This window comes from Rhagoletis pomonella, unplaced genomic scaffold (assembly GCF_013731165.1).
Source record: "Rhagoletis pomonella isolate Grant_MI unplaced genomic scaffold, Rhpom_1.0 Rhpom_scaffold_00004, whole genome shotgun sequence".
Classification (NCBI taxonomy): Eukaryota; Metazoa; Arthropoda; class Insecta; order Diptera; family Tephritidae; genus Rhagoletis; species Rhagoletis pomonella.
Window position 1 is genome coordinate 62,316,119 of NW_023458558.1, and position 13,510 is coordinate 62,329,628.

The following is a 13,510-nucleotide window of genomic DNA, read 5'->3' on the forward strand; positions in this document are numbered from 1 at the left end:
AAAACTCACCACCGTGTACGTGCGACGGTTACGCGTGCTTCTCTCTCCCTCTATCAACTGTAATTTTATATGTTGCTACGTCAGATAGACACGGCATACGTACACGTCGGTGAGTTGGGCACCATAAGAGTTGATGCATGCACCTTATAAACTCCTCGCTGCCGTACTTGAATAGCTCAGCTGGCAGGCTGTCAGCTCTAGCAGCTTTGTTGTTTTCAGCTATTCATACCTCATCATAGTCAGGCGGTGGGACATTGACTGCTCCGTCATCGACTGGGGGCCTGGGTTCGTCTTCTCCACTACTTTCAGTGATGTTGGCATTCCATAGGGAGGAAAAGTCTTCCTTTCAGAATTTAAGTACGCTCTGGACATCGGTCACTAGGTCGTCATGGTTGTTCTTACAGGAGCTCGTTCTGGTCTTGAAACCTTCCATAAGTCGCCTTACTATCTGCTAAAAGTTGTGGGCCTTTTTTCCGTCTCTTCTTATTGCGGCAAATTCGTCTCGCTTTCTACTTCAGTTCCTCATAAAAAGGTCCCAAAAGGCTCACGTTGCGCACGATCGCAGCGTGGTCCTGTAGGCGACCACTTCAGCATAGCAACATTTGTTTAAAAAAACTAACTACAAGTTTCTATGACCGGTGCATTCGATGATTTTGTCTGATTACAAATATTCACTTTTGGTTATCTGGAAAAAAATACATTGTCACAAATATGGCTGGCGAATTCAAAATGTGACTACAGCTTTTGATAAACCACACATTGGTTCGAATAATATTAAAAAAAATTTGAATAACTCAGTGAGAGGGGAGACCAGTATATTTGCGTGTCTGTATTTATATAAAAAAGATATTTATTGGTTAAAAAATGGTGGGTAGGCACTGTGGCCAATGGCAAAGTTAGTTTGCCACCTCCGCATGGTTGTAAGTCATGCAGAGTCCGCAAAATGCTCCGGAGGATGCATCCGACAGAGCATACTTTGAAGTGCCATCTAATTAAAACTTAAGAAAGTTCAATTACATGGCAGTTGAGAAGTGCATGTGCAAAAATTTCATAAATTGCATGAAGAAAATTTTTGCAGATGCAGCAGTACATAGCATGTATTTAGGCGCCTGGTGTTAGCAGACGCGCCTAAACAAATTTACAGGGTACATCTTTTTGTTTACCTTTTATTTTTGATTTTAAAATTTAAGAAAAAATATATCCATGGTGAAATAATACCAGGTGAAGTAATAAGAGCGAGAAGAAAGATTTGACACTACCTTATTGGAAGGTTTCGCCCATTATATTTTTTTTTAAAGGTTAAAGGCCAGAAATATTAAAAAGCATTACCCTTTTTGACTACAAAAGTGGTAATAATTTGAAGTTTTTGATTTGATATATATACATACATAATATAAAAATTACTTTTGCCATATCCCTATTTGAAAAATAAACGGGCCATTTAAATTAACTAAGCATAATTTATTATTTTTTATTCAAATTACATATGTGGAAGCGAAACAATTTAGTCGATTACGCTTGTATTTAGTATTGAAAGACAAGCACTTACAATAGCAAGAGCATTAAGGATTTACAGCCAATGTAATAAATAATTATAATTAGAAACTTAAATAAAGATTTTGACGCTAACAAGAGTAATGTGATGTACTAAATCCACGGAATAGTTCACACAAAGAGAATCAATCAAGAACGTCGATACTGAAGACCACCCGGATTCGAGAAGTATCTATATCATTCTAGATGAAAGGTCCAACTACGGTTTTAAAATATCATGTTAATGCCGCACAAACTGGTATTTTTAGGCAGAAAAATATGTTAAAATGGGGAAATTAGTAAAAAAGATTTTTTACAAATAATACTTCAAGGACTCACCGACAAATGCATACAAAAATCTTAATAAAGTAGCCAATGCAGTTACCAATTAAAAGTGTCAGTTAATGCCATACAACTCAATGTCTTGAGACAAAAACACTTTTCAAATGGGCAAATTAGTAAAAACAAATTTGCACAAAGAATACTTTCAAGGACTCACCGACGGATGCATAGATAGATAGACAAATCTTGATAATTTTATGAAGAGATGAAATTATAGACGTGAAATCAGCAAAGTGAATACAAAAACGCAAAAGGTGATATTAATGGTTATAAAGTTTAAATAAATAAATTTAAATTGGTATATATGGGAGGTTTCTAAAGATCAGTCGATTATACCTTTTGCCTTTCAAGCGCTTTTCACATTTATTGGAAGGTCTATTTCATGGCTGTGGAATAATAATTTTTTGGAGAAGTTGGTGGTGCAAGAAATTACTTCGCTATTAAATATTTGAAATATCCAACTTATTCAGCCTGACCTGCTCCGCTGGTGAATGGGACAAACGGAAGCCTTCGTAAGTCCAAGTTTTTCTGCAAATTGCACACCTTGGCTTAGGCATTATTAATTTTTTAATCATTAATAAATTATATAGTATTTTTCCACAAAAATTCAAACGAAAATTTTAGAAAAAAAAATTTTTCCACAAATGTTCAAACGGAAAAACGGAAGAAAGAAAACAATGTTGCAAGCAAATAGTAAATGGCCAAATTGCCCCAAAATATATGTAAATACCTCCAAAGAAGCATCACATAAAACGTTCAACGAATAAAGGCAACATTGTGAAATATAAGGCAGCCGAATGTCAGAAAATGAACAGAGAATGCTGCCTTATAACTTCGCCTGATTATTGTGCCATGTATTTTTCTATCTTTTTGTGACAAATGTTTGGAAAATTTTATAAAATCAGCATTTACCATGGCTAATTTTGATCGGCAAAGATATCCAAAAGAATCGTAGGTACACCTAAAAATTAAGGCATCAAATCCCAGACCCCTTTGTCAATCCCGGGATTTCGGTATCTTAAATTGGTGCTCCCGGGATATTTCGGGATATTATTACCGTTAATTAAATATGCTAACAAACTAGTTTTGTAGCCTTGCTTCAGTGCGAGTACTAGAAATAAAAATAAATTTGTTTTTTTAAAGAAAAATATATAAATGTCTTTATTTTATATCAGTTTACAAAGCTAATTACAAACTGAATAAACAAAAAACTAAGAAACTGAAATTCATTCACATTGCAGTCGTAATCATTTTTACAAAAAGTAAAAAAAATAAGAGATCATCTACACTTATATTTAAATTACACATTAGGGTGGTTCAAAAATACATGAGAAAAAGTAAAGTCGGAATTTTAATGCTCTCACCCCCTTGGATTGTTCTATGTCGAAAAAAATATACCCTCATTTTTAACATTGAAAACAAAAACGAAACCCGGGACTAAGTGCCTTACTAACAACACACACCATCTAGTTACATGCCCCTCATAGTGCCATATTTGGCTGATTACACATTGCTTCTGTTACTTTTTCTTATAGTATACTTCTAGACCTCCCTGCTTTTCATTTAGAGAATTTCGGCGACGAAACTACTACATGTGTATAATATATCAGTTAAAAGGAAAAAGGGAGAACTATTCATAGCTAGGCATAAATTTCCCAAAAAAAAATGGTATTGTATCTTAAGTTGGGCTCACTGTTTCGCTAAATGTGAATTATATTTGGATTCGAATTTCGAATGCGATAGTCTATCAAACTCGTTACTAATGACGTTTTCTTTTCTACCTCAAAATGTTACCTTTGCATTGCCTTCTCCGCACACATACTAAGGAGAGGGCAATGAAAAAGCAACAGTTTTTTGCAGAAAAAAAAATTTGTTGTCTTCATTTTATTATTTAGATACATAGATGGCGAAAACGCCACAATAAATACATTTTTGCTGTGGTCATGTTAAAAGTACTTTAAAACATCAAAAAATGCAAATTTTTTGATAAAGTAGTATAAAGGGCAGCTTGAGAGCACTCAGTCAAGTACAGTTTTTAAATATGAGTTTTGCATGTGCAGTTTCTTTTTTTGATAAGATAAGCTGGGTTTATTGATTAAGTTGGTGATTTAGAATTCATGTATGCATGTATTAGATTTACAACGTACGCGACATTGTTGTGTACTCGCTGCGGTTTTCTTTTGTCAACTGCTTATGCTTAAAGTCAAAATACACCAGACAGCAGGTCTGCGTATCACTTTCACGGCTATGATCCGATCGTCAAATCATGTATTTCGCCGTTTTATGTCTGCATAAACGGTCTGTATACAGTCCAAAAATTTAAATTTGGTCGCCGATGCACAGACCAAGTGTGTTGTGGAATTTCGCCATACTTGATAAATTTTCATAGAGTGTACACGTTCGCGGATAAAAATAGAGGAAGACAAACAATTTCTGTTAAAATTCTTTAAAATTTTAAATTTTTTGTATGGTGTATGGATAATTTCGTTGTATGCGCATCGCGGTGAAAGTACTCGCGATTTGCCTATTAGTCTGCAATAAATTTTCATGGGTGCATAGGCGAAAGCTTGCTCTCGTTCACGATGGGGTGATGTAACAAGCTAGGGCTACCATATGTCTGTTGTTGGTTAAAGCTACCAGATACAGGTGCGAAATCTTTTTGTGACCAATTCCCATATGGATAACAATAGATCAGTCGTGACGCTAGTCATTGGATGGGAAGCGGATGGCATGTTCGCATGGATGTCTATTCGTATAGATAGGGGTGGCTGAAGGGTTACCACTCGCTTAGGAATATTTCTCTAGCAATATGTTTTATTTGGTTTAGGATTTCCTTTTCAACTCTGGGTAGAATTAAAAGCTTAAACAGACGGCAGCGTTGATCCGGATTAACTCGGACTTAGTCCGCATCAACTGCAGTTAATTCCCGAGTTGATCCTTTAAGGGGTATGCTGATGGCCAAGAACCCGAAATAGCTTTATTTTGTTACAGCAAATCTGAAAAAACGTTGGGACAAGGGACGGAATTCTCTTTTGTTAATCTGTGCACATTTTTCTGCTTCGAAACCCCCAGCTGGAAAATTGTTGGCACTATTTTCTTACATTGCATTCTTAAGTGATCTGAAAACCTCAAACTCGATTTTAAAAGAGAAATACCATTATGCGGAGCGTCTATACTCATGATGAGTTCTATAAAGAAATGAATTAATTTCTGCTTTCACCCGAGTTTTTGGAAAACGTTATTTTTCTTACATCATCTATATATTAGCTATTAAAAGTTGCTGGACCTTTTCGACTAACCTATTTATGATGGACTTGTCTAAATTATTTTTAAATTTCTCTATAACTGTTAAAATGCACAAATCTGTACAAATGTTCAAACCGTGTGAACACTGCTTGAGAATCTTTTTTTGTAATCAACCCTACAACAGAGCTAGACTTCCCTGCCTTTAGCATTTTCCGCTAGTATTTTCAGCGTGAAGAATAAGACCCCGTTCACATGACGAGAGTTAAACGCGTCGCACCTGGACAGTGAGTTTGAAATCGCGTTGAAACACCTGTACTTAGCATTCATCCAGTTTACCCTTCCACTCCAGCAGTTGGACCTTGTACGCGTCGCATTAGATCGACTTTGGTGATGTAGTTGGAGCATATATTCTCCAAAATTACTTGGTATCGAACTAAAAGTGTCGAGTATGTACTTTTATTTGCTCGTATCGTTTCATCCCTATTTAAACTTTTTCCAGTATTTCCGTTATATGCAGAGTGGGCATATTTGTAGATGGATTAAGTTCATTTTAGCACTATTTACTAACTTTCATCAAAGAAGCTAATACAAAGAGGCTAATACTTCTGCCTGAAAAATGCTGCAATGGACAGGGGACGTATAGAATTTATTATGATCGATCCGTCGTTGTCCATCTCCGATTCGTCTGTATAAACATTCACGGGGTGAGCACACACATGGCTAGCTTTCGGCACTTCCTCTGGATACGGCCCTGGCTCTATGCATTAAAGTTTGTATATTTACACATTGCGCATTTACATACATATGTGTGTATAGATATAGATATACATGTGTATGTACTTAAATAAGTAAGCATAGTTCTCCAAAATACTTGCATTGCTCATTCCGTTAACATGATGCACTTTACAAGCACTTTGACACTTAAACATTGCTCTTTAGAAGTTTTTCCTAATACTTCCGACAGCATGTTTACAAATATTGGCATGTTTTTTCCGCTTCCTACTAATACTATACTATTGTTGCATGATATATTAATCGACACCGAAAAAGTTAATAATAAAAAAAATCCACAAAGCATAAAGTTTATAATCGTGTTTACTATTTTTGTGGAGAAACTTCCGGTGTCGGAAGCAATATGAGCAATTGCTGACGAACGTGGCGTATGAGCAACCAGTAGTACTGTGTTTTATATTCGATTTGGAATGGACGTGCAAATCGAAGCAGCAATACATACAAGTCATGCATGAAATTTATATTTATGGGCGTTGCTTGCCCAGTTGGTGATGGACCAGTTGAAGAGTTTTTTATGAGATACATGTGAATACAATGTACTCAGTACATACATATGTAAATATGTGCAAACAATTAATGCACTTTTCGTTTAATATTCTCTACCGTAACCTTTTCTGAAGCTTTTTATAATAGCATTTTCTTAACTACATATATTATTGTAAAATTTATCACTTGCACACAGGTAAATGCTTCAGTATATTTTTCTCAATATACTTTTGCTGAGTAAATAAATGTTTGTAGGTATATGAACATTAGACCGTTCGTTATTTCAACTTTTTTTCTTAAATATACAGTTTTCCGTGCTGAAAGAGATGTCTTTTGGTCTAAAAATAAGCTTTGCAAAATTTTATTCGAATATGATAACTCTAAAAATTTGAAAATTTAGAAGGCCATATGCATTCAGAGAAAAAAGTGTTTAAAATGCTGTTTTCTCAATTGAAAAAAAAAACTATAACTTCGCAAATTCTTAAAACTTATTCTACTTTTTTTATATTTGACCATATTCAAATTATGTGAGTCCTTTTACATAGCAGATGACTATAAAACTAACGATTTTCAACTATTTTGTTGTTTTGTTTCCCTGGATGCATACGGTTTTCTAAATTTTCAAATGCAACACGCAAGTACTTAGAGTTATCATATTCGAAAAAAATTTTTCACAGCTTATTTTTAGACCAAAAGACAAATTATTATTTTTTTTTAACGAACGATCTAATGCACACTTATATAATAAATGTATATTAAAAAGTAATAAAATTATTATATAAAAAACTAAAAATACGCTTTTATTACAACAAAAACTAAAAAAGCATAAAATAATTTATAGATATATATATATATATATATATATATATATATATTCTCAATGAGAGGTCTGTCAAAAAAGCTGCAACTAACTTTACAGTCGACTTTATTTTGTCTACGACCACGGTCCAATCACTTTAATCCTATTTTAAGCAAGTTTAAAAAGTTACATTAAACCCAGTTAGCGAACTTCCTATTCTTCTTAAACGTAATCGCTATATCTATAAATTATTTTATACTTTTCAGTTCTTGTTGTATTAAAAGCATATTTTTAGTTTTTTTAAACCACTACTAAGTTTTCTTCTGTTTAGTGTTTTGAAATCATGCAATATAGCAGTTTAAATAATAACTTTTTTCAAATTAAATGAAACCTTTTTCAAATTAATTGAAACCTTTTTCAGATGAAGCGAAACCTTTTTCAAATTAAATGAAACCTTTTTCGGATTCAATGAAACTTTATTCAAATTAAATGAAACTTTTTTCAAATTAAATGAAACTTTATTTAAATCAAGTATTAAACATTTTTAAGCTAAGGAACAGGAAATCATCTTAACTTATTAAGAGCCGTTTGCACCATGTCTGGCTAACACTAAAGGCTCTGTTATGCATACTTGTCATTGCTTGAGAGTTGTCACATAAGGAATCTGTTAAATGAGCTTCGCGTGTAAGCTGTTACCCAACGCACAGCATCACGTACGTATAAGTCTGTTGGTTTTTGATTTCTACGTAAAGACACGTACGTAACAGTAACAGGGAGTTGATAACGCCGATTATGATGTTTAACTGGGAGAATATTTTTACTGTTCAAATCAAAACTGCCAACTATTATTTTCTTAAGGGAGAAGAGGGAAATAAAGTACAAATACTCTCGCTTCTCACTCACTCGCTTAAGCGAAATGTAAAATTTGGCATTTGCATAACAATTATCTAATTATTTTCTTTTATCTTAAACAAGCTCTATGGATTAGAGCACAGTCTAATCACGGCAACATTCAACTTCGGTTCAAGAATAATTTTGACATGTCCCATTTCTCTTTTCCTTTTCACATCATCCTTTACATGTACCCCGAAAACATAGATATTTGAAGTTTTATAAAATGAATTAATTATATGATTTGCCTAGTTACCAAAACCCCTCGAAAATCACAACAAACCATCCAACCTACCAAAGCCTTATTTTAAGAAATGTAACTACCAATTTTGGTCCAATTGGGCCGAAACGGCAACACTGTATGCAACATGCCTTGATCGTAAGGGAGAGCAACACGTAACACCTAATTCAAAGTAATCCAAAAAAGAAGTTTCATTTCATTTGAATAAAGTTTCATTTAATTTGAAAAAAAGTTTCATTTAATTTGAATAAAGTTTCATTGAATCTGAGAAAGGTTTCACTTAATTTGAAAAAGGTTTCGCTTAACATGAAAAAGGTTTCATTTAATTTGAAAAAGGCTTCGCTTAAATAGTATTCTGTCTGTATTTCTAATTCTGTGTAATTCTTTCAATGCATCGTTATGGCATGGCTTCTTTCCACTCAGTTTACAGCTCTCCAATTCCTATATTCGAAGTCGTTCTAACGATCTTACTCTACTAAGAGCAACAATTGGTTGATCATTTACGAATACCGTTAATCCTAGATATACATTAGCGTAGTCCATAGGACTAGCTTGAATCTTAGGTACTGTTTCAATTTAAGTAGGTTATACATAATGGTTCTGAATATGAAAAAAATCGGAGCATAGACGCCGATTTTTTAATTATATAGACTCATGCGCCACATAACCACAATATATATTCTAAAGGTGAACTTAATCTGATCATAAATACGGGTTTTACAAATATCTAGACTCCTGCGCCACCAAGCAGCAACATTTTTTTGAACAGTTATTTCTTTTCATATAAGTAATATACATACATTCCAAATATGAACCAAAACAGGCTAGAATTGTGGGTTTTACAAATATCCCGACTCCTGCGCCACATAGCGGATTAACTCATCTTTCATGTTGCATTGTCAATGGATTCTGAGCTAAGTTTGAAGTTTCAAGTCTGTAGCTTGTCGAGAAGTTTGTTAAATATTGATTGCAAAATTCCAGGGCATACATATATACAAATATACATACATACAAGTGAACTTAAATAAAAGCTTATAAAAAATCAATTTGAATGTCAACTCTAGACACCTCATCCCTGTATAAATGTTTGTGTATGATTGCACAGTTTCAGCACTGCCTTTGACAGCCAATAACGGTGTAAAATAAAAATCACCAAAATCGATAAAGGGAAATCAATTTACGTTTGCTTCAAATTCAGGTGGCGGTGGTGCCTTGAATGGATACATGCATACATACGAATGTATACATGTTGGTCCGCGCGTCTTAGTTTTCGCTTGGCTCCCCTGCAGAAAAATTTAGATACAGTCTGCGAAAGCGCTAGTTCTGTTCTACAAATTTCAGAACTGTTTCTGAACTATTGCAAAAGGGATGTGGAGCGGAGCAGTTGAACCTTACGATGGGCTAGTTGCGCTGTCGTGAATGTTCCTCCCATTTAGCATAGATTTACTCCGATTCTTTTTTAAATTTAAAATCTACTCCTTACTCCGCTTGACTTAAAATATGCTGCGATTTCTTTACTTTTTTCCATTCACATTAACTTTGGCGTTGGCGTCGCTGTCGCTTCAATATCTACATGAATTGGAATGCCGCCGAAAACATAGCCCAAGCTGAAAGATGGCCTGCTCTCAACTTCTCGCGTGCGTCGCTCATCAGCTGTTGCAAATAAATAAAATTATGTGACACAGTTTTCCTTTTTAATCAAATGCGACCAAGAAATATAGTCTTTCATGCAATTATTGATATGAAATAATAATTTCTCTGTCGCTAGTATGTTAATTTAGTGGCCAAAGTGTTTTCCGCCAAGCATTCATTGTAGCAAGCATACTTTTAACGTGCGTTTTGTCAAACCTTAAGAATTTATTACAAATAGTATGGTTACTTCCTAAATTTTTGCTCAATAACTTCTGTGGCAACTAACAAGGTTTTGTATAGCAAGGTGTAACAGAAGTTGTCTCTTTTACTCCTTAACATTCCTTGCGGAATCACTTTTTATTTCCCAAAGCACGGGATTGATTAAGGGCCAGAAAAATGATTTGGAAAGGTGTACATTTAGCAGCTTGGTAGAGTATATGCTGACGTTAGCTATTTTACCGCACAGAAGTGCTGCTGCCGAAAGAAAGTTTCCAGAGATGAATATCATTAAAAATAACAGATAAAGGTTAAACCAAAGTTCAGAAATTTATAAGGCGTCTGATAATTTACTTTTTTTAATAATAAATTTATTGATGGAAAGTTTGTTTTGAATACAAGAGATTAAGCTAATTAACCTGCACTCCGTGCCAATGCTTTACAGTTATAATGTTAACACAATTTGATGTACTGAGAAGCTACCTGGAATATATATACATACATACATATGTAGTTATTTACTTAAATATATGCATACATATGCAAAATAATGCGTTAGTATAGAACAAAATTTGACGAATTTAAATCGAGTTTCAGTAGTCCGAACGCTGCTGAGGAGTAAATGTACAAATTCTCTCTACATGTACAGTACGAAAGTAGCACTGCGAGAAGACGGCACACTCTAACATCGTTGTTGGAGGAAGCTGGAAGTAGAGATGGGCAAAAGACTTTATTTTATACGTGACACGTCGTATCAGGCGTGAGCGATTTTGAGAGAAAAATCACGTGATTTCCGTGATCGTGCGTGTAATTTTCACATATCGAGCCCTAACCGCCAAAACATGTAAGGACATTTTTTTCAAAATTTTCTTTTTGATGCAGAAATATTCCTAAAGCGTCACAATAAAAAATTTTCCAAAATTTCGCTTACATATTTTTAGCGGTTAGGGCTTGATATGTATGTATGTATGTATGGATTGCATCTCCAAAAAAAGTTGCTTGTTTTCCGCCGGAGTTACAAAATTAATTATATTTGAAGACGTCCACCAAAATATTTCGGGAAAATATTAAGATTTACGTAAGCTGGACCGATTTGAGAATACCTCCAAAAATGGAGTTTTAAATGAATAAAAATAGTTTCTTAAAGAACTTTTAGAAAAAAAAGCGCCTCAGATGACTAAACAATTTAAGCTTAAAAAAGCTGCATAAAAATATTTAAAAATATTTTCAACGGAATCGTAATAATGAGATCTTTGATGCTGTTTTTTTTTACCTTCTTTCAAAGATTGGTTTAAGAAAAACGTGAATAGCTGGATCCAAACTATTCCGATTTAGAGTGATGAGGTATTATTGTAAAGATATTTTCACACTCTGTTTATTTATGTGCAAAAAAACTCATTCAATTTTTTTTAAATACCAACAACATGGAATTACGCTCGTTCATCCTATCTTTTTCTTTCATACTTTGAATGAGTTTGTTTGCAAAGAAATAGAAAAAGTAGCTTTGCAACAGTACTTTATAAGTATAAATCGGAATAGTTTTGTTCCAGTTTTTCAGGTTTATCTTATACCAAACTTTGAAGCAAGTTAAAAAAAAAAACAACATCAAAATCTCATTATTACGATTCCGGTGAAATTTTTTTTAAATATTTTTATGCAGATTTTTAAGCTTAAACTGTTTTGTCATCTGAGGGGATTATTTTTAATTCTTTAATAAGCTGTTTTAATTAAAACTTTTCCGAAGTATTTTGTTGCAAGTTTTAATGTATAATAGATTTTATAATTCCAATGGAAACACAGTCTGGTATATAGGTGTCTTTTCAACCAAAATAAGGTCGTAAACTATTACTGTTTAACTTAATTATCGTATTCATTTTTTGATGAATTCAAAGGTACAACAGATGAATCTGCATAAACAGTTTTTGAAGACATTAATGCGGAAATGGGCCATTCCATCGGGACTAGTGGGACATTTTGCTCCAGAATGTGATCAATTGTGAATTTTAACTATGTCGTCGGAACTTATACAAGAGCGAAAGATATTTTTTAGCATAGAACGACAACCAATATATAAAATTGCTTTAACAAAAATACGAAACGAATTCTTATTTTGAGTAACTATTATTTGAATGAATATTACTGGTGGGACACTGAAAAGAACTTAATTTCACACTTGTGCACTCAAATGTGAATTTTAACCAAAACACTTAATTTTCACGTATGATGTACTTCGGTTGTAAAATATAAATTATACGCTTTCGTTTTCAGTAAATATGAGATTTATATAATCTTCATAGAAGTATTAAAAACTATTTAGAGTTGGTGTAAAGTAATTATGCACGAAATAAAAGTTTCCATAGATAAAAACTTTAACTTCTTTTGATTTTTTTAATATCTTCCCACAGGTTAATGAAATGTAGAGGTTACTACTGAAATAGAGATAATTATGGCATATCTAAATTTATGTCGTTTTCCTCTTTTTAAGGGAATGATCCAAATAAAGATTAGAAAACAAAAGTTGTGACGATGTTTCAACATTTTGGGAGTAAGCTAAATATTTTTTCCACTTCTTAGAAGCCTTTCAAATTCTAAACATGCCAGCTAGCTCAGCATATACTGAACGAGTTTTTGCTGTGCTAGGCAGAAGTTTAGAAGAAAGACGTACACGATTGCTTGGTAAAATCCTCTTTTCTATGAAATTTGTTAAAAGAAATTAATAGTGCGTTCATGCCAGGCAAGGTGTTTGGCCAAGCTGTTGTAACAATACTCGTGCGATAGGGCCTATTTATATGAAATGTTATTTATATAAACAAAGTTTCAATTCGAAAAAAAAAAAATGTCCGTAAAGAAGCGTGCGTGATTAAAAAACTAGGCGTCGTAAGCATGCGTAAACGTGAGCGTGCGTGATTTACAAAACCATCAACGTAAGCGTGCGCGAACGTGAGCCAAAATCACTCACGTGCCTATCTCTAGTTGGTAGATTTTATATTTAATAAATTTAAACTGTTGCGTGACACGTATACTATTTAATAAAAATAAGAGTGAAATAGAGTGTAATCTTTAATAAGAAAATATCTAAAAATATAATCTTAAAAATTTGTTCACATAAAAATCTGATTGTACCACCATATCTGTCCAAAATGGTGGCAGTTCAGGATCAATTCTAAATCTCTGCAGTGGGGATCGGGAAATATCCACATCGTAGGGCACTGCCATGTTAAAAGCGACAGTTGAAAGCATTGAGTTTGGATAGATGAAATATCAGCGCCGTCCCTTTTCAAGCTATCTCGGCGCGAGTGCCAGTACTAGTTTGATGTTCTGCAGGGTTTTTT